This window comes from Pleurodeles waltl, chromosome 3_1 (genome assembly GCF_031143425.1).
Source record: "Pleurodeles waltl isolate 20211129_DDA chromosome 3_1, aPleWal1.hap1.20221129, whole genome shotgun sequence".
Classification (NCBI taxonomy): domain Eukaryota; kingdom Metazoa; phylum Chordata; class Amphibia; order Caudata; family Salamandridae; genus Pleurodeles; species Pleurodeles waltl.
The window spans coordinates 1,286,110,964-1,286,135,962 of NC_090440.1; positions in this window are offsets into that span (position 1 = coordinate 1,286,110,964).

Here is a 24,999-nt window from a genome sequence, read left to right on the forward strand (position 1 = left end):
GCATGGACAACGGTCTATAGGAGCCCGGGTCCGCACCATCTTTCCTTGGTTTTAATATCATGACTATCAATGCTTCTCTCATGTGTATTGATAAAATGCCTCGTCTACGTGACTCATGAAGTGTTTCCAACAATGGGGGAAGAACCATTTCAGAATATGTTTGGTAGAATTCAACTGGTATCCCGTCGGGGCCGGGCGCTTTACCAGGTGCCATTTCCCCTAAGGCTTCCTGTAGCTCCTTCAGTAACACCTCCCTCTCCAACTCCGCAGCCTGAGCTTCAGTACGGCGGGGCAGCTGGAGCCCGTCCAGGTACTCATGTATTGAACAACTATCTTTGCTCTTCGGCGAGGTGTATATAGTCTGTAGGTGATCTCGCAGATGGAAATTCACACGCATTTGCCCCAAAATCTTTTCCCTGGATGATCCACGGAGAAATAGGATTATGGGGATGGGGCGTTCACGTCTGAGTAGCCAAGCTAACATGCAACCCGATCGGTTCCCCACGTGATACAGCCTCTGTCAAAAGTCCCTACGGACATAATTATCCAGCCTACTCCAGAGGGCTCCTATTCTACCATGCACCGCAAGGCAATCAGTCTCCGATGTGTCTCCGTTGTCTACTTAACACTGTAGGGCAGTCAGGGCATCCTCCTGCTGCGTAAGCTCCTGGTCCAGCTTATTCCTGATACCGTATGATTTACTAAGGCTTTTGCCTCTTATGACAACCTTTAGGGCCCACCATTTTATGCCCGGGGTCCGGGCCATGGTCCAGTTCACACTAAAATATCCACTCAGCTCTGACTGCATGTCTCTCTTATATTCAGGGTCCCCAAGTAGCTCAGGCTGCATGCACCATAGAGGAATCGCCGGCCTGGACGTGTGTGTCTCGCATTCTAATAGCAGAGGGGCATGATCTGTTAAGAATCTGACCTGATAGACAGCCCAACAGATATCAAGTGTGCCGTCGTTAGCAAGTAGAAATCTATCTAATCTGCGATATGCCCCATGTGTGGGAGTGTAGCAAGAAAATGTTTTTTGAGGTGGGGTGCATTTCTCTCCATACATCTACAAAGTGCAGGTTATTCATGACTCCGCGGACTTGGCTGCATATGTGGCTCAGTGCCCAACTTCGGTGGGTCTCTATCCAAAGTGCCTTCTCAGACACAATTAATATCACCCGCCCAAATGATGGGCATCCCCGTGTAGGGTACTAATTCTTGTTGGAGCTTTTTAAAGAACGCTGCATCATCCAAATTGGGGGCATATATATTTGAAATGCAAAGCTCGTGGCCATCTAATTCTCTGTGTAAGAACATATAACGACCTTGCACATCTGCCGTTAGACTTTTTAGTTGGAAAGGAGTCCCAAGGGCAACCCAGATAGACATCCCCCTGGTGTAGGATGAATAAGTCACCGAATAAAACTGTCCCCGCCACTTTTTCTGTAATATTTGCACCTCATTATCCAACAAGTGCATCTCTTGTAGGAGAGCAACATGGGCCCTAAGTCGTCAAAGGTATGTATGTACTCTATATTATTTCACAAAAGAGCTCAGCCCCCTCACATTCCATGTAATTATTCGCATTCGGGTACCCGCCATGATCCATGTCGACTCACACTCATCATCTCACCCCTCGTCCATCCCTCCTCCTCGTCCGCAGCATCCCTAACCCCGAACTCCCGTCCAGTGCACTGTTGACAGAGTAACTCCGTGCTGCTTCTTCATCTCAGTGCATACAGTACTCCCAGTGTATAAAACAAAACTACAACTACAACCAGGAACCACATACCACACCCCCATCCCACCCCGGGTAAACACCTCCCACAACTGGTGTCTGCCCAATCCCTGTGTGCGCCACGCTATCTATCCCAGATTCTATAAGAGAGGGAGAGCAATCGTTGTCCCTGTTCAATAGCCAGGTACTGGTCTAGATAGTTCCACCAATGTGCACATATGTCTCCCACTCCTCACACACAACTATCCAAACCACGCACACACTATACCCAAATAACTGAGTTTTTTCACTACAGTAAAATCATTAACTACAACAAGCAACGTACCACGTTAGAAAAAGAAGGTAGGAAAACAAGATTAGTCATGGTCAATACGGGGGGAAGCGTGTACAGCGTACTGTCTCTGCTCCATGTCCAGTTGCCGTCCCGATCCTCTGCTCTTCCAGCACCAAGAGGTAGCATGATAGAAAGGAGAGGGGGGGAAGGAAGAGGAAGGAAAGCAGGAAGCAGTAAGATCATTATTTTCAAGCCAGAGACAAGTCTAGCTCCCGCCGTTCAATTCTGTGATTCATCAGAATCCCTCAGGTGTCAGCATTATCCGAGTCTGGGGACAGTCCATCCTCACCACGTAGTGATCTGGGACGTGAGGAGGTCTCCGAAGTGACAGATCTCATTAACAATCAAGTTTCCTCACACTCCTGCCTTCTCCGGTCCATACTCAGGGTGCCATCCAGACGTACTATCACTCTGTCACCACGGCCGGTACGGTAGCGCCTGTTGTTCTGGCACGCAGTGGCCTGCAAATCACCTGCTCCTCAGTTCCTCCTGCGACTCTCTCCGCGCGGGGACTCTGGGGTGCCGGCACCCTCTCTCACTACCTACCAATCCCAAACTGCTTCAGGAGACTGGAAGAAATGGGAGCGGCCCGCATGGAGAACATTCAACTTTGATGGATACAGCAGCATATAGGTATAACCCAGTTCTTTTAACTTTCACTTAACACCTATATACAATTGTCTTTGGAGCTGCACCGCTCTAGTGTAGTCAGGAAAAAAGCGGATAGTGTGATTGTCGTAAGTAGGGTCTCCATGTTTGCACACCTCCTGTAAGATAATGTCTTGGCCCCTATAGTTGAGAATCTTGGCAATAATTGTTCTAGGAGGAGCTCCCGGTGGTGGATGGGGGGGGGCAAGGCCCTTTGTGCACGCTCAACCATGAACACGGATGATAGGGGGGCGCCAGGCAATGTTTTTTGGATCCAGTTCTCTAAGAAGGCCCCTTGGTTCGCCCCCTCCACACCTTTGGGGAAGCCCACTACTCAAAGATTACACCTTCTCGCCCTTCCCTCCGCACCCTCAGCCCTCACCCCCAGTTTGCGTACTTTAACTTCGAGGGCAGCCACTGAGGCCTTCAGTGTATCTATGTTAGTCTACATGCAAGTCACCTGTTGCTCAGTGGCCACTGAGCATTCTGCCACTACCCTCAAATCAGCTCTCAATAAGTTTACATCTACCGCTATGGCCGCAATTTGTGTTTGCACCCCCTGTCCCGAGGTCTCAATGGCAGCCAGGATTTTTGCTCTGGTGGGCTCGCCCCCCTTTTCCTTGGGACCAGAGGGTTCTTTTTGAAAACTCCCTCCTGCGTTCTGGGCTGTGTATTGGTCCAACCGAGTTGCTGCACTCCTTTGCTTGATCTTATCTTTGCCCATGTTGTACTCTGCCTGTAGCGCTGGCCTTCGCCGAACTCACAGGGTACTGGTGTGCAAGGCACAGGCAGCAGGATCACCTCTTGATCTCCACACTCTCACTGCGCACTGCATCATGGTCACCAAGGGGCCAGCTCCCGTCCAACAGTGCCAGGCCGGTGCCCAGTGCAGGCAGTGCCAGAACCAGGGTCCCCCGTGTCTCAGAGTGCTGTCCCGGGAAACCGGCTGGCTCCATGCCCAAGGGGCCAACCAATAATGATTATTCAGCCAGGAGGGGGGGGAGGGGAGACTGTGCCCACCCCACCGGCCCACCGTTGGCCCCCAGCTGCCTCCGCAAACCAAGCGCTATGCCGCACCAACCAGTATTATTCCGGTAGGGTGCTTTCCCAGTGGGCCAATCAGCAGGGCAGGCGCGTCCCAACTCCTCCGCTGCACTGCTCTCCACAACTCCGGTCCCCCGCCGGGACATCCTTGCCTACACCGAGCTGCATGCTGTCTCTCACCAGGGGCCAGATGTACGTAGGTAAAATTTTGCGAATCGGAAATAGCGACTCCATGCAAATCGCTATTTCCGACTCACAAAACCAAATGCAAGAAAGACTTGCGATACCAAATTGCGAGTCGCAGAGGTGTCGCACCGCATTTTGCGACCTCTGTTTTTAGCGAGGTCGCAACTTGCGACCTCGCTAAAAGCGAGATCGCAATTTGCGAGAAGGGTGTCGCAAATTGCGACTTACTTGCAAATTGCCTGAAGGTGCAACAGAACAGTTGGGAAACCCACTTCCTGGCTCTTGGTGATGACATCAGAACCAGGAAGTCACCAAATAGAACTGGGAGGAGGGAGGACCACTCCCATCCCAGACTGCTGAGCCACACCCAGGGGAGAGGAGCTGCAGCAACCATGGAGGAGACAGGCAGTGCTGGCAGAAGGAGAAAGATAAAATTTTCTGACAAGGAGTTGGATGTCCTTACAGAAGAGTGCTGCCTGCACCATGATGAACTCTTCAGAAAGGCAGCAATGAGTGTCCCAGACACTCAGAAGAAAAGATTATGGCAACAAATACAAGACAAAATAAATGCCATTGGGGTAAGCCACCGCACCCTAGAGGAAATTCGCAAAAGGTGGTATGACCTGCGCTCCAGGACCAAGGATACGGTTGCGAAGTGCATGAGGGAGATGAGGGGCACCGGAGGAGGCCCATCCACCGTACCACCACCCACAGCATTGGAAAGCATGGTGGAGCAGACACTGGAGCCAGAGGCCGTACTGGGCATGGGAGAATTGGACAGTTCAGCGCCTGGGACATCAAAAAGTGAGTACCATGAGATATGCTTTGACACCCAAAAATGCAGTATACACACTATCCCAGTACACAGCAGCAGGCACCACCAGACTAGCTCCATTCCAGTCTAGCAACCTCTAGAATAGTGCATTATGGGCAATGTAGTTCAGTGGTTCAAATATAGGCAAATATTTATTATGAGGCATAAAACAGATGTGCGAGACTGACAGTATAACCCCTATGTCCCACAGGTCCCCCACAAGGCACCCCCAGCAGTGAACAAAGGCAGGGAGAGGTACATGGGCCAGACCCACACCAGGAGCCTGCCAGTGACACAGCAGGGCCCAGCAGAACACCACCAGGGTCCATGGAAGATCCAACGCAGGACATGGAGGCAGCAGGAATAGCACCAGGGCCCAGCCCCACAGAGAGGCGCACAGAGCCAGCAGATGGAGCAGTGTGCAGACGCAGGCGCAGAGTGCAGTCTGTGCCCCAGGATGATGTAGCAGGCGTATAGTTTGCGGGACTGCAGGCATCACTGATTCAGGGTCAGCGCCTGCAGAACAGACAATTAAGGTCAATAAACAGAAACCTGAATAGACTGCAGACCACAATGACCCATGGGATGGCAAATGTGAACAGTCAGAACCTACACATGAACCAACATCTGGGGAACTTGACACAGGCCATTGAACATTTGGTCACTGAACTTGTGGTAGATAGGGCACAGGCAAGGCGCAGGGAGCGCAACACTGCCGCCCGCTTTGACAGACTGGCAGCATCCATTGGGCGCCTTGCAACTAATACCACATGCCTGTCAAGGCGTACAGTCAGCCTCCAGGTTGAACTTGGGCATTTCGCAGGGGATGTGGCATGGGGGCTTGGCCGCATCAGCCATGCGGTAGACCTCATGGAGAGCAGGCAGGCTGCAAGGGGCACAGGGGATACCCCGCAAGACAGCGAGGAGGGGTCGACCATAAGCAGTGTGTCTGCCAGCGATTTCTGTGTGCTGCAGGGTAGCAGTGGACGGCAGGGATGAGGAAACCCACCAGGAATGAGCCATGGTGGCCGCAGTAGGAGGAGGGTGTGAGCCACCAAACTGGTCTCTGAATAAGGCACATGCATTTAATGTGTCTTACATGACAATTGAATATTCAAGACTGGCATACAGCACTATTCTATATTTTTCATAGTTTAGAAATAAAAAGGTTTTGTTTGTTTCACTACATAACTGGGCTATGTGTGTCTGACATTAGTGTGTGTGGTCACGGTTGCCACGTACCTGCCAAAGTATTGGGTTGCAATGTGGTTCCGTCTCTGTCTGCTCTCATTTGTGATGCTTCTATCCCCAGGCTGTCGGTGCGGTAGCTCTTGCTCCTCATCCTCCGTGTCTGTGTCTTCAGGGGTGAGATGTAGCCCATGTCTGGTGGCAATGTTGTGTAGGATGGCACAGGCGGCAACAATCTTGCATGCTGTTTCTGGGGCATACTGGAGTGCACCTTCACTTTTGTGGAGGCATCTGAATCTTGCCTTTAACAAGACAAAGGTCCTCTCCACTACAGTTCTGGTCCGCCGATGTGCACTGTTATATCGCCTCTCGTTCTGATTGCCAGGTGTTAGGTACGGGGTGAGTATCCATGGTCTCAGGGCATATGCACTGTCACCTGTTTGACAAAAAAGGCAAATTTAGCAGGGCATCAATGGGTTACACAGTGACCTGTATGTATGGCTTCAGGGTGTAGTCAGCAATACCTAATAGATATCCGTCTCCAAACTCACCACGTTCTAGGCTTTGGTGTATCCCACTGTGCCTGAATATGTATGAGTCATGTGTACTCCCAGGATATTTAGCTACAATGTCAGTAATGACATTATGGGCGTCACATACCACCTGGATGTTTAGTGAGTGGGTACATTTCCTAGTGCGGAACACATATTCCAGATTTGAAGGAGGGCAAATTTGTATATGTCTCCCGTCCACACACCCTATTACATGGGGGAAGTTGGCAATTCTGTAGAAGTCCAACTTGGTGCGGTTAATTTCTGCCTCATTGCTGGTTAGGTATATATATCTGGACATGTCTGTGAGTATGGCATCTAGGAAACATCTGAAGAATCATGAGAGTGCACTTTGGGATACCCCACCTGCCACAGCAATCACCCCCTGATACCCACCCGAGGCCAAGAGGTGCAGTGAGCATAGCACTTGCACATGTGTAGGGATGGCACTGCTGTGCATTGTCTGTCGTTCAAGCTGAGGATCCAGTAGTTCAATTAATTCTAAGATTGCAGCACTGATCAGTCTATATTTGTCATATATCTCCTCCTCAGTTTGTAGAAATAGTGTCTGCCTCGCTCGGTATATCCTCTCCTGTCTCTGCCTCCTCCTCCTCTGCTGGGCCGCCTCGACTCTCCTCCTCCATGCTATCACGTACAGTTCAGCCATTTTGAGTCACCCAGATGCCTCTGGGTCTCCTTTTATACTTTGGTTCTGGTTACCACCTGCTCTGAATCAGTGGTAATCTGGATGTGCAAAATGAGCTTTGTGCGACTCGTCGCAATTTGCGACTGGCTTTTGCATATGGTTTGCGACTCGCAATTTGCGACTTCCTTTTTGCGGGTCGCAGAATCAGGTCGCAATTTTTGCGAGTGGGTGCTGTGTTGCATCGCTATTTGCATTTCAGAAATGGGATTTTTGCATCCCATTTCGGATTTTGCGAGGTCGCAAATAGCGAATCGGCCCATTTGCGACTCCCAAAACTTATCTACATCTGGCTCCAGGTCTCTTCAGCAGTTCGCCCCAGCCCAGGCACTCATCGCCGGCACAGCTCTCACTGCATGGGGGGGGTGAGGAGAGGAAGTGCCGGGCCCCACCAATACAGGTCTCATCGATCAGGTGCAGCGCCCAACTGCCATTGGCTCAGTCCACACTTGCGAGCGCGTCCGCCATGCTGAGGTCAGGCACTCACCATGAGTGCGGCTCCGCGGCTCGTGTGTGGCGATTTCTTCAGCCTCCTACGCTCCACCTCGATCCCGGAGTCCCCACAAACTGTACTACTGGGTTCAGGGGGACCCAGGATGGCAGGATGGTGAAGGATTTTAAAACGGGGCTGAAAGCATTCTGCTAGTGCATCCAATTGGCCATCCTGACAGTTTTACCATTAAGTTCAGCCACTGTTTGTTTAATGGTTTGTAGCCGGCTAGGCCTTGGAGTGGTCCAGTACTCTAATCTACTCACCACTATGTGAATGTCTGGTACATGTAATGTGCAATACAGAAATAACAATTAGCATTTCAGGAAATCTCTACAACATCATCACTGGAGTTTGCATCTGTGTAAATGAGCCTGCATGTGTAAAACATTGAAAACCACACAAAGGCCTTATCATTCTATCAGTCTGATTGTCCTTTTTAAGACTGGCCCATTTGTAGCTAAAGATGCATATAAGGTACAAACCAGATTTTGATTTCATATTGTCTGTTTTCATCTCAGGTCCAACACCCCTGGGAAGTGTACCACCGCCTGCCACTCAAGATACCTCTACTCCAGACCGGGATCAAGCCTTCAGGAGTCCTTCAAATTCAGGTGATCATGAGTGGTTTGGTCCATCTGGTCTATCTAGCCAGAGAGCTCCAGTGAGTTATACTCGGCCCCCACCAACACTTCCCACCCCAGCTACAACCACAGTTCAACATCAGGATACCTTCACTTCTTGTGTACGAAGGAACTACAAACCAATCTTGTGCCCTCCAGTCCTGGCTGCTGTTGAGAGAACATCAACACTACCTCCATTTGTGCCAGGACCCAGTAGAATGAGGCACAGTTTCAAGGGCACAGGGTAGTGGGGGTGGGGGTCACCGGAGGGAATCTGTGGGCCACCAAAGTGAGGCCACTGGCATCTTTGTGAGCCAGAACACCATTGACTAAGTGTTGGGAGCAGTACAACAATCCCAAGATATGATGGGACAGGTCGTAACTGAGCTCCAGGAGATCAAGGAGGTGCAGAGGTAGCTCATGTTGGAAATACGCAACCACAATGACAAAATTAGCTATGTCACTGGGGTGCTTTTCGACATATATCATCACATGTGCAGGGCTTTTCCCATGTCATCTGCCCCTGTCGTTGGTCTTTCTACATCTGGAGCAAGCACACCACTGCCAGCCACAGACAGGAAGGCCCTGCGACATGAGGAGCCTGCTCTTCCCATCTTGGTCCTGCATTTGTGACCCCCTCATCCCCAGAGGGGACGGTCATCCGGAGGATGGCAAGATCTCCAACACCACCTCCAACAGAACCAGATTCTAATGTCCTCCGGTATGTGTCTAGCATTTCCTCTGTGGACTATTTCGGGGACACATCTACCTTTTTGAGGACAGTTCTATTTTATACATTAGACTCCAAACTGTTTTTGGCTCTACTACTATACTTTCATTCATCATGATATACTTTTTTTAGGTCATTTTCTCATTGTTTGAAACACCTTTCTTTTCTTTTGTGTCTTGCAAATAAATGATATGGACATAGACTACAATACTCTTTTTGCATTTATTGTGGCATTTCATTTGTCATGTCTGTCTTCCATCATCATTTTGTCAAATCTTTTGAACATTTATTTGCAAAGGGAAATTAGAAATGACAAAGAGGTAATGTGTTACCCATTGTTTCAAACAAAACAAAACAAAATCCCAATGTATTGGTAACATACATGTGTAGGTAACAAGTCCTAGATGAAATCAGAGCTGAGTTTCAAAAAACATGCATAACCCCAATAGTCTGTGCTATTTATAGGCTGTGCCATTTAGAGGAGGACACTCCATGACCTTGACACCACAGAATAAAGGGAATATTGCATGGGATCAAATTAAGTAGGCAAACTATCATTGATGCATGACCTTAGCTGAAGTCATACATTCTGCCCTCACAATAGGAATCCTACATTAATAACACCAATATTCTACATCATGGCAGTAAAACAGTTTGAGGCCACATGGCCATTACAGGACACTGTGTCAGTATCTGGTGCAATGTCACAACCACCATTCAGTGGTGTGCTGAAAATGTTTTATCAACAATAAGGAGACACATCAACAGCTACCTCCATGGAACACAAATTGAAGATTTAGCCAATGTGAAAGAAGAACAGTATACCATGGCTTGACATTCACATGTGGGTTGAGCACGTTAAGTGGCACATATTGCCTTGATGGCAGCATCACACAGAAAACAGGCCTATTACAATCTCCTGAACTTCCATTCATAGTGCAAGTTGCCTCTGTACAAGATATGTCCATCTCAAGTGGGTCTCTGTATCAGGATCAACCCATGTTCACTTTGTACTTTCCAACAGCGACACATCACAGCAAATGTCACAACTTTGACATGTCCAAATGAAGATGACATGGTGAAGGACCTTGAAATAAGATAGCAATGGATGATTAACGATTTCACATATTAAATTTGACTCAAATGACAAGTTAGGAGGACACATATACTTAGCACACGCAAAGCTAATCTATGTCAATAAACACAGTACTCCACGTATGGAAACTATGATCCACTAACATCTTCACCTTGGACTTTCCTGAACTGACCATTCCTACCAAATTACCATTGCAGACTGATATGTACCCTATGTCACTATTTGTTCTGACATTGGAGGTTACAATATGTAAAGGTAAACTTACAGTCAGAATGAAGCAATGGTCAATAACATCTTGATGTAGGTCAATTACTTCTTTTTTACCACTGTCATCTTCATTGGCCATTTCAATATCCTCACCTGGTGGCTCTTCACAGTTTCCATCCTCTGCAATTACTGGGATGTTCCATCGCAGGATGATGTTGTGGAGCATATAGCAGCCAACCCTGGTTTGGCACACCTTATCGGGTGAGTAGAGGAAGTTTCCACTGGTCTTGTTCAGGCACCTAAACGTGGCCTTGAAGAGCCCAAAACCCCACTCCACTTGCTTCCATGTTCTCCCATGGCCCTCATTGAAGTGGGTGTCCCCGGACGTTGTTAGATTCCTCAGCGGTGCTAACAATCATGGTCTATTAAGTTAAGCTGAGTCTCCTACATTGAAGCAACACATCAACAGATTAACATCATGTCATGCCATTGGACCTTCCTAAACTGGGATCCGGGCAACTGATCCTCAAGTCATATTGTACTTACCAACAAGCCATTCTCTCTCAGGTTCAAGTTGTGACATTTGCAGGGTTATGGTGCTGTTCCGTAGTACAAAGGAATCATGTGTTGACCCAGGAAAGTGGGCACACACAATCAGAGATGTATAAATCTGGTAAGTAGACAACTTGCACATTGATGGAATGGAAGTTCTTCCGATTGCGGTAGACCTGTTGCAGTGAATCCTAGTTTGTTTTAATGGGATACAGGAGTAAGCTTAGCCTTTGGCTTGCAGACTCGTGCCCCCGTCACCTAGTGATTTTTACCCTGCCTAGCTTGCTCTGTTTTAGCGCATTTATTTAATTAAATCTTTTAAGATGGCTGCCTTGTTTTTAGTTAGGCCCATGTTTTAGTTTTGCGTTATCAGTGCCACCGCACTAAGGCGTCAATATCAAGCGACAAAGATAAACAAAGTGTAGGTGTTCACATTAGTTACTTTCCTTATTTCCAATTTCGAGGGAATTGATTATATAAATTACCGTCCCAAGCATTTCTTGTTATCTATTGTTTGGGAACAGACCTACGTCAAGGGTCCAAGCAGATCTATTTAAATACTCCTCACTTAAACAGATAGTCAGAGGGATTCCGACCAGATACCATTACTGCTATCGATGGTGCACGTTGCCTTGACTCTGACCCAGTCTTCGTGTCTCTACAAAGTCTGAGCTAGAGACCTCATTCCAAGGTAATAACAGTTTGGGGCTCTTCTCATGGACATGGCATTGGCAGATTAGGTTTAACTTACCTAGCTCCCCTTTAGGTTAGAGGTTAGGCTCATTATGCTAGGGTATGAGGACATATCTCAGATCTCGTCATTACATGTTATTGCAAGATAGTGGGGGTCTTTGTATTAATGACTCTTGTCTTAACCATTCTGGTCCTTGCATTGTTCATTATCCTAATTATTGCAGCCAATGCAACTTATTGCAGATTACAGTTTTGCCAACTAAAACCTATTGAAACATTACTGCATTTTCTTCATTGCCTGTGTTTAATTGAGACATGTTGTTCATGTGAGAAAGGGGTAATCTCCGTTTAACCACGACACTCCCTGAGATGTCACACTCTTGAGTCCATGCGTAACGGCTGCCACAAATCACATTTTACTGTTTGGGTTTTTGGTGAGGTGCTCTTTGTGAGCTGGGAGGGTTGGGACGACTGTTGCAAATTGTTGTAGGACTGGCATAGTCACCTACAAACATAAGAACTGTCATCCTTAAACCAGCAGTCTTGTCTAGAGCAAGAGTCAAACTCTGATATGGCACCACCAACAATGGTGTTTAGGCACTAATTTAAGGATACTCTGACTATCACTGTCTTACATACAGCAGGTGCCCTAAGTACTATTCTAGTGAGACGTCCGTTGTCTTGGGGATGATGCTCCTCAGCTGAACAGGGAGCACCTAATTAGTCTGTAGGTTGTTAGAGCTCGAACTTTTAAAAGGACTTTACTCCCCATTTTGTGTTTCATCTCTTACACCCATTATACAATATTGCTAATGCCATAACATTCCTGAGAATGCTAGACAAACATTAACACTACACCTAGTAGCGCATGGCTTAACAGATGAGGGCAGGGTTGTCACATTCATAGTAGAAGCTAGTGAAGCCTACCAAACAGAAACATTCTATTCTTGGGTCACCTTTCCTGAGGAAGACCAAGGATCATTTATATTCCACACATTTAGAATTGTAAATGTACCTCAACGGTACCAAGCATACCAGTATCTTGAGATTCTGAATACTTATATAGAACACCAGAACTGGTTTAATGGCATCCTACCACATGTACTACAACCCTTGAGATTAGGTCCATTAGGTAATGATGGAACAACTTAGCCCACGTTTGCCACATACACACCTCACCCAGGTGTACAAAATATGGAGGCTGCAGACCTGCAAAACTTACATCTTGAACTAGTAACACTCTATCGATGACTTGTTCAGTTCGTAATGCGAACTTTGAACACTGCACCAGTGCGTCCAGCTCCATCAGCACCTGCTGGCTATCAATTGGCTACTGGGATTAATCAACAAACAGTACATACTATTATGGGTAAGGCACCCAGAGAACAAGAGAAAATACCATCTGGATAGCCTGTAAAACAAATCAGCTGGAAGCTGTGTTTCCCCATACGGGACCACAGGGGAAACAAAGAATTCTCACAAAGTGCCTGCCCTTCGGGATGGATCCCTCGGTGGATAACTGCGCCACATGGGGTGCAGCCTTCGCTGCAATTTATACTACCACACATGGTACCCCGACACTTGCCTACTTACCGTAAGTGTTAAAACAAATAGAGAATGAGCACAGGGCTGCACCAGCCCTAGATTTGGGGATGAAATCAATGCGTAATTTCATCACTAATACTCAGTAATATCAATGGGGAAGCTGTAGCACTGGTTATACACCAGTGCCTCTGAGAGATTCCACAGTTGGACCGGGAGAAAGAGCTACAGAAAATTATTCCCTACGCCTATACCAGTATAGGACGGGATAGTTTGGGAGCCAAGCTGAAGAAGTTTGAATTACAGAGTACCACCCCTAAGGAAGGTACTAAATAGGCACAGGCGGGTTATAAGAAGCCCTGGGGTAGGCATAAACAATTTAAAATAGACGAAATCAGAGAGCAGATTCTCCACATCTGGAGAACTCCGAAAGGAGATACGCTCTAAGAAATAGAGAAAATATAAAAGCTCCTGACAGATATACTGATTCATGTCTCTTCTGTTCCTTTCAGGACGCACCGGATAGACATAGTGCGAGAGGGGGTCATCCTGATTGACGTCCTGAATACGTGAAGCAGAAGAAAGACTCACCACAGTCTTCAGACAAAAAAGAAAATAAATCGCCACAACAAAAGCCACAGTTTAAAAAGAAACAAGGTGGCAGCACTGTCAATTAAAAATGCCAGTACAGTTGAAAACATTGCTGAAGAACAAGACATGGGCAATGACACTATTAGACAGTGCAGCAGAGGTCATGATATGTCACCAGAGTCTGAAAGATCATCTGGATGCAACAGGAACTAGCGATTTCATTGCGGTTGAGACTGTGGAAGGCTGCGTTCTCCCACCTGACAGGGTGTATGATTTGAAAATTCAAATTGAGGGAGAAGTAGAGCGCACCATTGTTGTGATATTTTGGGATGAACTTAGTTGTGATATCCTGCTGGCCAAAAGGGACTGGCCACCCGAGCATGTTCGTAAGCTCCCACATGGGGAACATATCACTTTGCCTTCTTTCTCTGATCTTTTCCAGAGGCGGTAAAACAAGACTACGCTGTCAATTGGGATTTAGCGCAGGCACCTGTGTTGTACCGCAATCATGTAGGTTGCAACAAGAATTCTCCTTGTCATGTAATACCTATCAGGTCTACGCCCCAACCTCAGCCACAATATCCTGTTAAGCACAAAGCAAAAACTCCAGTGATAGAGATCCTCACTCAGCTCGAGTACCAGGGAGTAATTGAACCCTGCGTCTATGCAATGAATAACCCGTTATTCCCAGTTGCAAAACCTGACCATTCTTATAGAATAGTCTTAGATTATAGACACTTAAAAAGTCATACACATACATACGCTATTCTACATAGCACATCACTAATTAACAATATAGTGCATAAAAAATATAAAACAACATTGGATATTTACAATGGGTTATTGTGCCAGAACTTAGCACATGAAAGTCAGGACCTGAGTGCATTCTCATTTGGCTTACAGAAACGCTTCTGTTGTTTGCCCCAAGGCTACAAGAACAGCCCAGGGCTGTTCTCAGCCCGAGTAACAACAATATTGCATGATATTGATTCTGAGATGTTGTCCTACGTGGATGACATCTATCTCACAGATGACAACCTCAACATTCATCTTGCCAGGGTCGATCAGATCGTCTTATGATTTGCAGCCCTTGGCTACAATTTCAGTTTTAGAAAAAATAAAATAGCCTTTCTCAGCATACTGTTCCTGGGATACGAGCTATCAAACGAGGGGAAGAGCCTAGCCTCGCACTTTCTAGATAAATGTGCTCAACTCCACCCACCGAACACTCTCAAGAAACTACAGCCTTTACATGGTTTCTTCAATTTTGGCAGCACGTATGCACAATGTATCAAGGCACTCCATGACTTAATACGCCCTGATTTTTCTAGCAGACACTGGAGAAGTTGAACACACACGCATTCTTAGGGAATTGCAGCAGGACATGCTAGAAGCCAAACACTTGTACATCCATGACAACAAAACAAATTTCGTCATCAGAATAATGCTGGTGAAATTGGGTTTGCTTATGTCACCTTTAACAAGGGCGACACACTGCCCATAGCATACAAATCTCATTTATCCTCTAATGCAGAACAACGTTTTGCACCCACAGAAAAAATTCTAACTGCAGTTCAGATCGCTGTCATTAAGGAGAGGCCACTTGCCGAAGGGAAATGCATCATTGTCATTACCTGGGTGCCAGCCATCACCAAAGCAAGTGTTCCTATCGCTAAAGCATTACATCCACGCTGGATTCAGTGGGCAACCTCCCTGACTGCTACCGATGTTGACTACATCTTTGATCCAAAACTTCAGACACAAGAATTTCTCCAATAAAAACAGAAGTACCCCACTCCTCTAGACATCTTGCCTCTTGACAGATACCATACTGTCATTTACACTGATGGTTCAGCACAACCAGCTGTAGGTACCAAACATCAATATTCAGCCGCTTGCTAAATATTGATGTTTGGTACCTACAGCTGATGAAGTGATGAAGGATGGAGTTTTCCACCCTCAGAATACCTACACGCTGACCCTTGGGGACTGCACAGCTCAGCTGACTGAGCTCAAAGCCCTTATTCTAGCGCTAGAACACACAGAGGCAGGATTGCTGGGTTTAATTGATTGTGACTCATACTACTGTGTCCAGTCCTACATTGATTACCTCAATCATTGGAAGCTGAGCGGGTTTAGAAACTCCAAAGGGAACACCATAAAACACAAAACATTGTGAGGGAGGGTGGTTGATCTCAGGGATAAACTACCTTGTGTCCATGTAGTGCATACATTGGGCCACCAACGTGTAGGAGTACACGTTATCGGCAACACTTTGACTGATGAAGCAGCCAAATGTGCTGTAGCTACGGCTTCTGTGGCTGCAGTGACTCGTTCACAGATGAGATTTGATAATGAAATTCTGACTGCCATGAAATCTTCGGCTGAAGGCAAGTCTCTCCCAAAAGTATACCCTACAAAATATTCTTACCACATCAGTGTGCATAATGTTGCCTACACAACACTTCCTGGAGTTGGAGATCGAGTGATCCCCAGCAAAGAGCAGAGATTAGATCTAATAAAAGAAGCGCATGAGGGTGTCGCTTTTGCACATGCTGGTATTTCGGCCACAGTTACACTCTTACAGAAACGCTTCTGGTGGCCAGGTCTAAACAAACAAACAAAACAGTATGTCCTTTGTTGTGACATTTGCCAGCATATTAAGGGCTCAAACATTATACGCCCACCGCAGACATCCCTCTTAGTGTCCAGCAGGCCACTGCAATGTGTGTACCTGGACCATTGCGATCCACTCCAACCTGATGGTGCATACAAATACATCTTAGTCGCTGTAGATTCATGTTCTAGATTCCTGTGGGTATGGCCTCAGCGGTCAGCTGACGGTTGAACTGTTATAAAAGACTTGCTGAGCTTTATCTGTACGTATGCGGTTGCAACATTCCATTCGGACCAGGGCCCTGCATTTGCCTCTAAGGCATTCAGGGACAACATGGGGACGATGGGTGTTGAACTCCATCACTCCTCATCATACCATCCTGAGGTAAATCCTGTTGTGGAGAGGCAGAACCGTGATCGAAAGCATTCCTTAACAGCTAGAGTATTAGGTTCTTGCCACAGCTGGCTTCATCACCTGTATGGGGTCCAGAGAGCACGGTCAAGATGGTCTGTGGTGTGACACACTCCCTATGAATTGCCAGAGGGAACAGTAAGTGGGCCTAGAAGCTGAAAATATCAGCATGCCATTGCCACACAAATTAAAACAAAAGTAATTGAAATGTGAAGTAACACTGTCCTACCAGTGTGTCGTTGGAAGTATTGTCGGATCACATATGTTCTGTTGTCCTCATCCTCATCCTCTGTCGCCTCATCCTCACTGTCCCCAGGGTCTACTGCTGCTCCACGGGCATCTCCAGCCTCCTCCTCCTGCAGGAATGGGACATGGCATCTGAGGGCCAGGTTATGCAACATGCAGCATGCCACCACTATCTGGCAGACCTTCTTTGGTGAGTCGCACAGGGATCCACCTGTTAGATGGAGGCACCGAGACCTGGCCTTCAGGAGGCCATAGGTCCTTTCAATGATCCTTCTGGTTCGCCCTTGTGCCTCATTATAACATTCTTCTGCCCTTGCCTGGCATTCCTCACAAGGGTCAGCAGCCATGATAGGTTTGGGTAACCAGAGTCACCTGCAAATATTGAGGGACAACATTTAGCCACACACTAACCTATATGGCCCACACCATACCCATACACCAACATATACTGGGTGGGAACCAGGGCTCACCTATTAGCCACACCCTGTGCTTCTGTAGTTGGGCCATCAAATTTGGGATGTTGCTATTGCTTAGGACAAAGGCATCATGCACCGACCCTGGATACTTAGCATTGATGTGGTAGATGTACTGGTCCGCCACGCACACCATCTGAACAGTCACAGAGTGAAAACTCTTATGATTCCTGAACACCTGTTTATTCTGCCGGGGGGGGGGGGCAAATGCAATATGTGTTCCATCAATCCCCCCAATTATGTTGGGGATATGTCCCATTGCATTAAACTCAGCCTTCACTGTGGCCAAATCTTCAACCTGGGGGAAAATAATGTAGCTGCACATGTGTTTTATTAGGGTAGACAACACTCTTGTCAGCACATTTGAGAACATTGGCTGTGACATTCCTGCTGCCAAGCCCACTGTCACTTGGAAAGAACCAGTTGCCATGAAATGGAGTACTGATACCACTTGCACAAGAGGGAGGATCCTAGTGGGGTGACGGATAGCCGATATCAGGTCGGACTCCAACTGGGCACACAGCTCTATGACTGTGGCCCTGTCAAGTCTATAGGTGAGGATAATGTGCCTGTCCTCCAGTGTTGTCAAGTCCACCGGGGGTCTGTACACAAGGGTATGTCACCATCTCCTATTCATCCGCAGCAGTAGGAATCTAAGGGACAAAAGAGTGAGGAGCCGGTCACAAACTGAACAATGGAGCTACAACAGTACTGTGCATCCTGTAAACATGTAATGGGTCATTGTGATTTGTCCAGTATGTGCCTATTACTCCTGTGACACAGCATTATTCCAGGGCCTGCACCCCCCCTGAAATTACGTCCCCCTGTCCTGTGTGGAGGGACAGGTGGAAGTGAGGTAATTCCGCTGACGTTGTGCGCCGTTGCAGGAGGCGGTCGGGATCTGCCGGGCAACTCCTCATTGGCAAACTTTGGGCCCTATGGGGTACAGTGGCCAATGGTGATCTACGCCGGAGGTGACGGTATGCACCGCCCCAGACGTGACTGCCATTTTCTATCATATTCCTCAGTTGCTACCTGACCTTCCATAGGAGAGGACCTACACTGCATGTGCTGATGTGACCTCTGTCTGGAACCTACCATGGCCTGTGTGACCGGGGAAAGGGTCCCAGCCTTCACTTTCGGAGGAGTTAGAGAGAGTGGTGGATGGGGTCCTACCCCAGTACGGACTGCTGTATGGGCCTCCAGACCAACACTGTGAGCAAGATGCATGTGGCATGAATGCATGGAGTTGTTTGTGTTTGAAAGCCTCGTGTAAGGGGGTGGGTAGATGTCCTCTTGGCGGCATACAGGTTGTGTGCTGGGCCATGTGTGTGTAAATGGTCATGGGAAGGGGTATGATGGCCATATGTGTAACAGGCAGGACTGTTTGTCTAATGGTATTTTCCTGTGTTTATATCCTCTGCAGTTCAGCGTCCATCAAAAGAAGGGTATATGACGTGCCATCGCCAAAGAGGTGCAGACAGACACCCATATGAGAGACTGTGGCCCATCACTCCCCAGGATCAAGCACAGGGCATGTCGCCCCCTCCAGAACCAGTGGGCAAAACACCCACATGAGAGACTGTGGCCCATCACTCCCCAGGATCAAGCACAGGGCATGTTGCCCTCTCCAGAACCAGTGGGCAAGACACCCACATGAGAGACAGTGGCCTATCAGTCCCCCGGATCACCCACATGGCATGTTGCCCCCTCCGGAACCAGTGGGCAAGACACCCACATGAGAGACTGTGGCCCATCACTCCCCAGGATCAAGCACATGGCATGTTGCCCCATTCAGAACCAGTGGGCAAGACACCCACATGAGAGACTGTGGCCCATCACTCCCCAGGATCAAGCACAGGGCAGGTTGCCCCCTCCAGAACTAGTGGTCTTGTTTCATCTCCCGGCTGAGGTGCCCCCGTCCCCTGTCCCACTGAGGTGTCTGCCTATTTACCAACTGATGCCCCTGAAGTGTTCTCTCCGTGTTAAACCAGGTGACAAGTGGGGCCTTGGACTTCAGCCTGTGGCCATGTGGCCCATGTAAATTGAGGACTGGACTGAGTCCCTTTTTCTGTAAATATGTATATATCTATTATCTCGCCTAACTTATTATTTCTACTGTGTTGATCTTATTACAAACACTGGTAAAATCGTTTTGTCCTTGCATTATTCAGCCACGTTACGGGGTCAAATTGTTTTTGTAGTGCATCTGGTTGTATGTATGGTGTGTGTGTGTGTGGGGGGGGTGTTCTGCATGTGTGTGTGTCACTCTCCTTCTCCTCCCCTCCTCCCTTGTGTGCTAGGCGGCTGTACTCACTGTCATCGTCTTCTCCTTGCGTTGGTGTTCGTGGTAGAGCATAACATAGAATATCATCGGAAAAACATGCAGTTCTGGTTCCATGGTGACATGGTTCTTCCCTGTGTCTCCAAAGGTGAGTCCCTTCACTTCTGAGGTCTGTTTCCACCAGGCTTTTGATGTTGTTGGTACTGCCCCGGAAAAGGTGGCGGTTTACAGGGTCTTAATATGGTGGGCAGAATATTGACTTCCACCTGGCTGAAGGCGGCTACCGCCGTAGTGGCTGATGTTTCCATCCTGTCGGTGTGGTACATTGGCTGTCTTTCGGAGATCTTTCCACCATGGTCATAATTTGGCTGTAGTTACCTTCAGCCTGTTGGTGGTATTCCGCCACTTTATCACCGACCGCCAGGTTCATAATGAGGGCCTATATCTCTTTGTATGTTTTTTTTTTTTTAAGCTACTGATTTTTAACACGTTTTTAAATGTGATTTTTTATCAATTTTTCATGCTTTTAGCTTTTAGTTCAGAGCACTTTTTAGAATTGGATCCATTCACCTTTTGTGGCGTCAAGTTATGGCATCATACTTATTACGGCAATGCGGAGGGTGTAGTGAATCCTAGTTTGTTTTAATGGGATACAGGAGTTAGCTTAGCCTTTGGCTTGCAGACTCGTGCGCCATCATCTGATTTTTTTTAAGTTTTAAGAAGAAAGTTTATTGAAAAATCATACAGTATACAAAAAATCTAAATACATTTAATAATAGAAATTAAATTAATACAGCAACAGTTCAATTTCTGAGAAAACACGTAGTAGAAGAAAACACTTTAAATATATTAATACTCTAAAACCAAAGTATATATGCATATATTAAAAATATTATAAGAGATAGTTAAATATAAGTATGCACATTAAGATAGGGAGAAAAAACAACAATTCATGGTGGGTTAGAGACCTCCTCATTTCTGGGAAAATTATTATATGCAGAATAAGTTAAAGAGTTTAAGTAATTTGTAATAGGTAACCATAGCATGTCTCTTTTAATAGCAAGGGATACGGGAGAAACATAAGCTCTATCCAGCCTATGATTATAGCACACACCATACCACCAATCCTGAAAGGATAATTGAGATGAATCCTTCCAATTTTTCATAATTTGCTGAAAAGCAACAGCCAGCAATAAATCCAATATTACAATAGAAGTTTTTGGAAAACAAGATCAGTCAGCTGCAACGCTAACTTGAAATATGTTGGCAAAACTAATGGGAATTTGAGTTTTAAAAATAGTATTAATTTGACTCCATACTTTAACCCAAAATTGAAATGTATAGGGACATTCAAAAAGCATTTGTTTAAGTCCGGAGTCCGGCGTATTACAGGACCAACAGGAGGACGGGAGGTTAGAATTAATTTAATGTAAAAAAGAATGTGTAATTAATAACCTATTATTATATATAAAGAACAAAGTTTGAATTGCATTAGCTGCTCTAGAAGACTTCCCTATTTTAATCCACACTCTATTCCACAAAGAAGGTGAAAGTGAAATATCCAGATCCATTTCCCACTGCATTTCTATTACCAACTTAGGTCTAGCTTCAGATAGAGCTGTAAGAGTTTGATAGTGACAAGAAGCTGATACGGATTTTAATAACAAATTCTTAATTGGAAGAGGACAGACTGAATGTGCTTGCTAAACTGGAAAATATTGATATAAAGTATTTATAATGTGTATTAGAGCATCATATTTTTTATGAAAAGAGGATGGAAGTGAAAAAAGAGATTGTGTCTGTACAACAGAAAGCGGGGAATCATTTTCAAATAATTGATATACCCATCTTAGCCCCTTCAAATGCCACGATTTCCAATAGATGGTGCTATTAATTCAACTTAATGAGCTTATTGTACCAAACTGACGCATTTAGAAACCTCACTTTATCATCATTGTATGAAGCAAAAACAGGCTGTAAAATTCTGTAAGAATTATTCAAAATCGGAAGGGAGACAGAAGCTGGTTTATTTGACAGAGTCAATAACTCCAGGAATGTAAAGGGAACACGGAAAGACTTTTCAACATCAACCCATGAGGGTAAAAAAACAGAATCATCATCCTTCAATAAACAAGAAGCTTGCTTAAGAGAAAAAGCCATATGATAAGAGCAGAGATTTGGAAAATTAACCCCTCCATTGCACTTAGGTCTCATTAACTTTTGAAGAGAAATTCTGGGTTTCTTATTACTCCATAAGAATTTAATTAAAAGGGAATTTAACTTCTTAAAATAAAAACTTGGAATATTAATTGAAATGTTTGATAAATTAAAGAGGATAACAGGGAGTAACATAATTTTGAGAGAATCCAATCTACCCCACCGGGATAAAAATAAAGGGTTCCATTTAGAAACAAGAGAATCAAGATCAGAAAATAATTGCAAAAAATTACAAGAAATTGTATCTTTAAAAGACGGTTTAAACCACACACCTAGATATTTAATTTTATCATTATTCCAATGAAAATGTAAGGATTTAAAATCTTCAGGAAAACAGAATTTATTTAGTGGGAGTATTTCACACTTGTCTTCGTTTAACTTATACCCTGAAATAGAAGCAAAATGCTGTACTATGGGCAGAAAAGAAGGAACTGAAGATTTCGGATTTGATATAAAAAGTAAGATGTCATCTGCAAAAGCTGAAAATGTTATCTGTCTTTCCCCATAATGGAAACCATGCAAATTTGGATTAGTTCTAAGTTTCAATAAAAAAGGTTCCAAGGCAAGAACAAACAAAAGCGGTGACAATGAACAACCTTGACAAACTCCTCTATGGAGTGAGAACGAGGGAGAAATAAGACCACTTAGAAAAATATCTGCTTTAGGAGAGGAATACAATAACAACATTAAATTTATGAATTTAGCTCCAAAGCCAAACCAGGAAAAGTGTTGAAAAAACAAAAGACCAATTAACCCAATCAAAAGCTTTTTCAGCATCTAGAGCTATTGCAGATAGAGAGTCTTTATATGCCACGGACTTACTGAAGATATTAAAAATAGGCGCGTGTTGTCCAATAATAGGCGTCCTTTAATAAAACCAAACTGCTCTTTACCAATTAACTTAGGTAGGAGCAATTCCAAACGCATAGCAATAATTTTAGCAAAAATGTTATAACCCACATTTACTAGAGATATAGGTCTATAATTCTTACAAAACTTTGGGGCTTTATTATCGTTTGGTAGAAGAACTGTTACGGCTTCCTGGAAAGACCATCCAGAGGATTTTGCTTCAACAAAATGGGTAAAAAGCTTAAATAATCTTGGAACCAATAGATTAGAAAAACATAAATAGATTTCAATAGTAAAGCCATCAGGGCCCAGGGCTTTACCTTTTTTAATAAATGTTAGTGCACTAAGAATGCATCAATAGAAATATCATTATCAAGCTCAGAAAAAGAAATAGAGTGAAGTACAGGTGGGTTAATGGTAAACAAGTATTGATCAATAAGATCCTGAACTGCAACAGAATCAGGAGTATAAAATTGTGTGTAGAAATGAACAAATTCATCCAAAATGTCTTCATTCTTATGTAATAAAAGATTGGAGGAGTTATAAATAGATTCTATCTTTGTTCTATCTTTTCTGATTTTAAGATAATTTGCTAAAAGTTTTCCTGATTTATTTTGGCCCCTATAATACTTAGCACGAGACTTAAGAAGATAAGAATTAGCAATATCAGTCGAATTTTTATTGAAAGTAAATTTAGCTTGAAGTAAGTCATTAAGACAACTGGTAGATTTGGAGGAGTAATAAAGATTTTCTAATGGTTTGATGCGACTCATTAAATTAAGCAGTTTTTTATAAGCTGTTTTCTTTTTGTTGGCAACATAAGATATAATAAAATCCCTAGAGGCCGCTTTGAATGTATCCCAGATAATTTGAACCAATATCTGTAGGGTATCATTATCTACAAAGAACTGTGTGACAAACTTCTCAAACAGCTGAGTAAAATTATTAGCGAGAAGTAGTGAATTATTAAATCTCCATCAGTTTCTTGGCTGATTGTGTGCGATAAGATCAAGGTCCATGCTCACAGGAGCATGATCTGAGATTAATATGGAGCCAATCTCTGAACCCAAAACATATTGTACAAGAGGTTGTGAGACAAACAGGTAATCAATCCTCGATTGGGACAAATGTACTGGGGAAAAAAAGGCAAATTCCTGTAATGTAGGATTACACAATCTCCAAACATCCGTTAATGCTCTTTGTTCAATCATGGAGGTAAACTGTGAAAAGATGGTGGATGGAACAAATCGAGAATTGGATTTGCGATCAAGAAAGGGGTCCATAACCATGTTACAATCACCTCCAAAAATCAAATATTCATCTAAAAGAATCATTAACTTAGCTAATATTTCATTCCAAACAGATTTATCAGGTTGGATTGGCGCATAAACATTAAATATAGATAGAGGTACTTTATTAATATTCATTGAAACTATAACCCATCTACGCTGCTCATCAGAATCTTGAGAAATATCAGTAATGGTCAAAGCCTTATGACACAGTATAGTAACCCCATTTCTTTTCCCGGTACCCGAATATGCAAAAACATAACCTACCCATTGTCTTTTAAGTTTAGCTACCTCATCACCTGTTAGGTGAGTCTCTTGCAATAGAGCAATATCAGCTTTCAATTTTAAAATATGTGTCAAAACTCTTTGACGCTTTATTGGGGATACCAAACCTTTAACATTCCATGAAAGAAATCTAATTGTCATTTAATATATAGAAAATGTAATATGACTATGAAATTAATGCATATAAACCACTTATCAATATGAAGAAATTGAACCAAAAGAAAACATTTGTTACTGAGAAAAAGAAAAATATAAGTATGAGCATGAGAAATTAGAAAGAAGAACAGAAAAGGAGGAAAAAATAGGAAGAGCAGAAGAGATGAAGTGAAAGAAAACAAACAGAACAAAATAAAGAAGAAAACATGAAAACTACAGAAAAACACATAACCAGTAATAAAAACATACCTATAAGACAAAAAAAACAACGTGAGGATGGTGAAACCACAAAAGGAAGATGACGTAACCTTCACTCCATGACCGTAGACACGAAGGGAAGAGGGACCCGGTCACATAGGTTGCTACCACAAAAGACGGGTATGTAAATGCATGAAAATCTAAAAAGAGAAAAACAGAGGAAACAATGAAAACCGTGGATAAT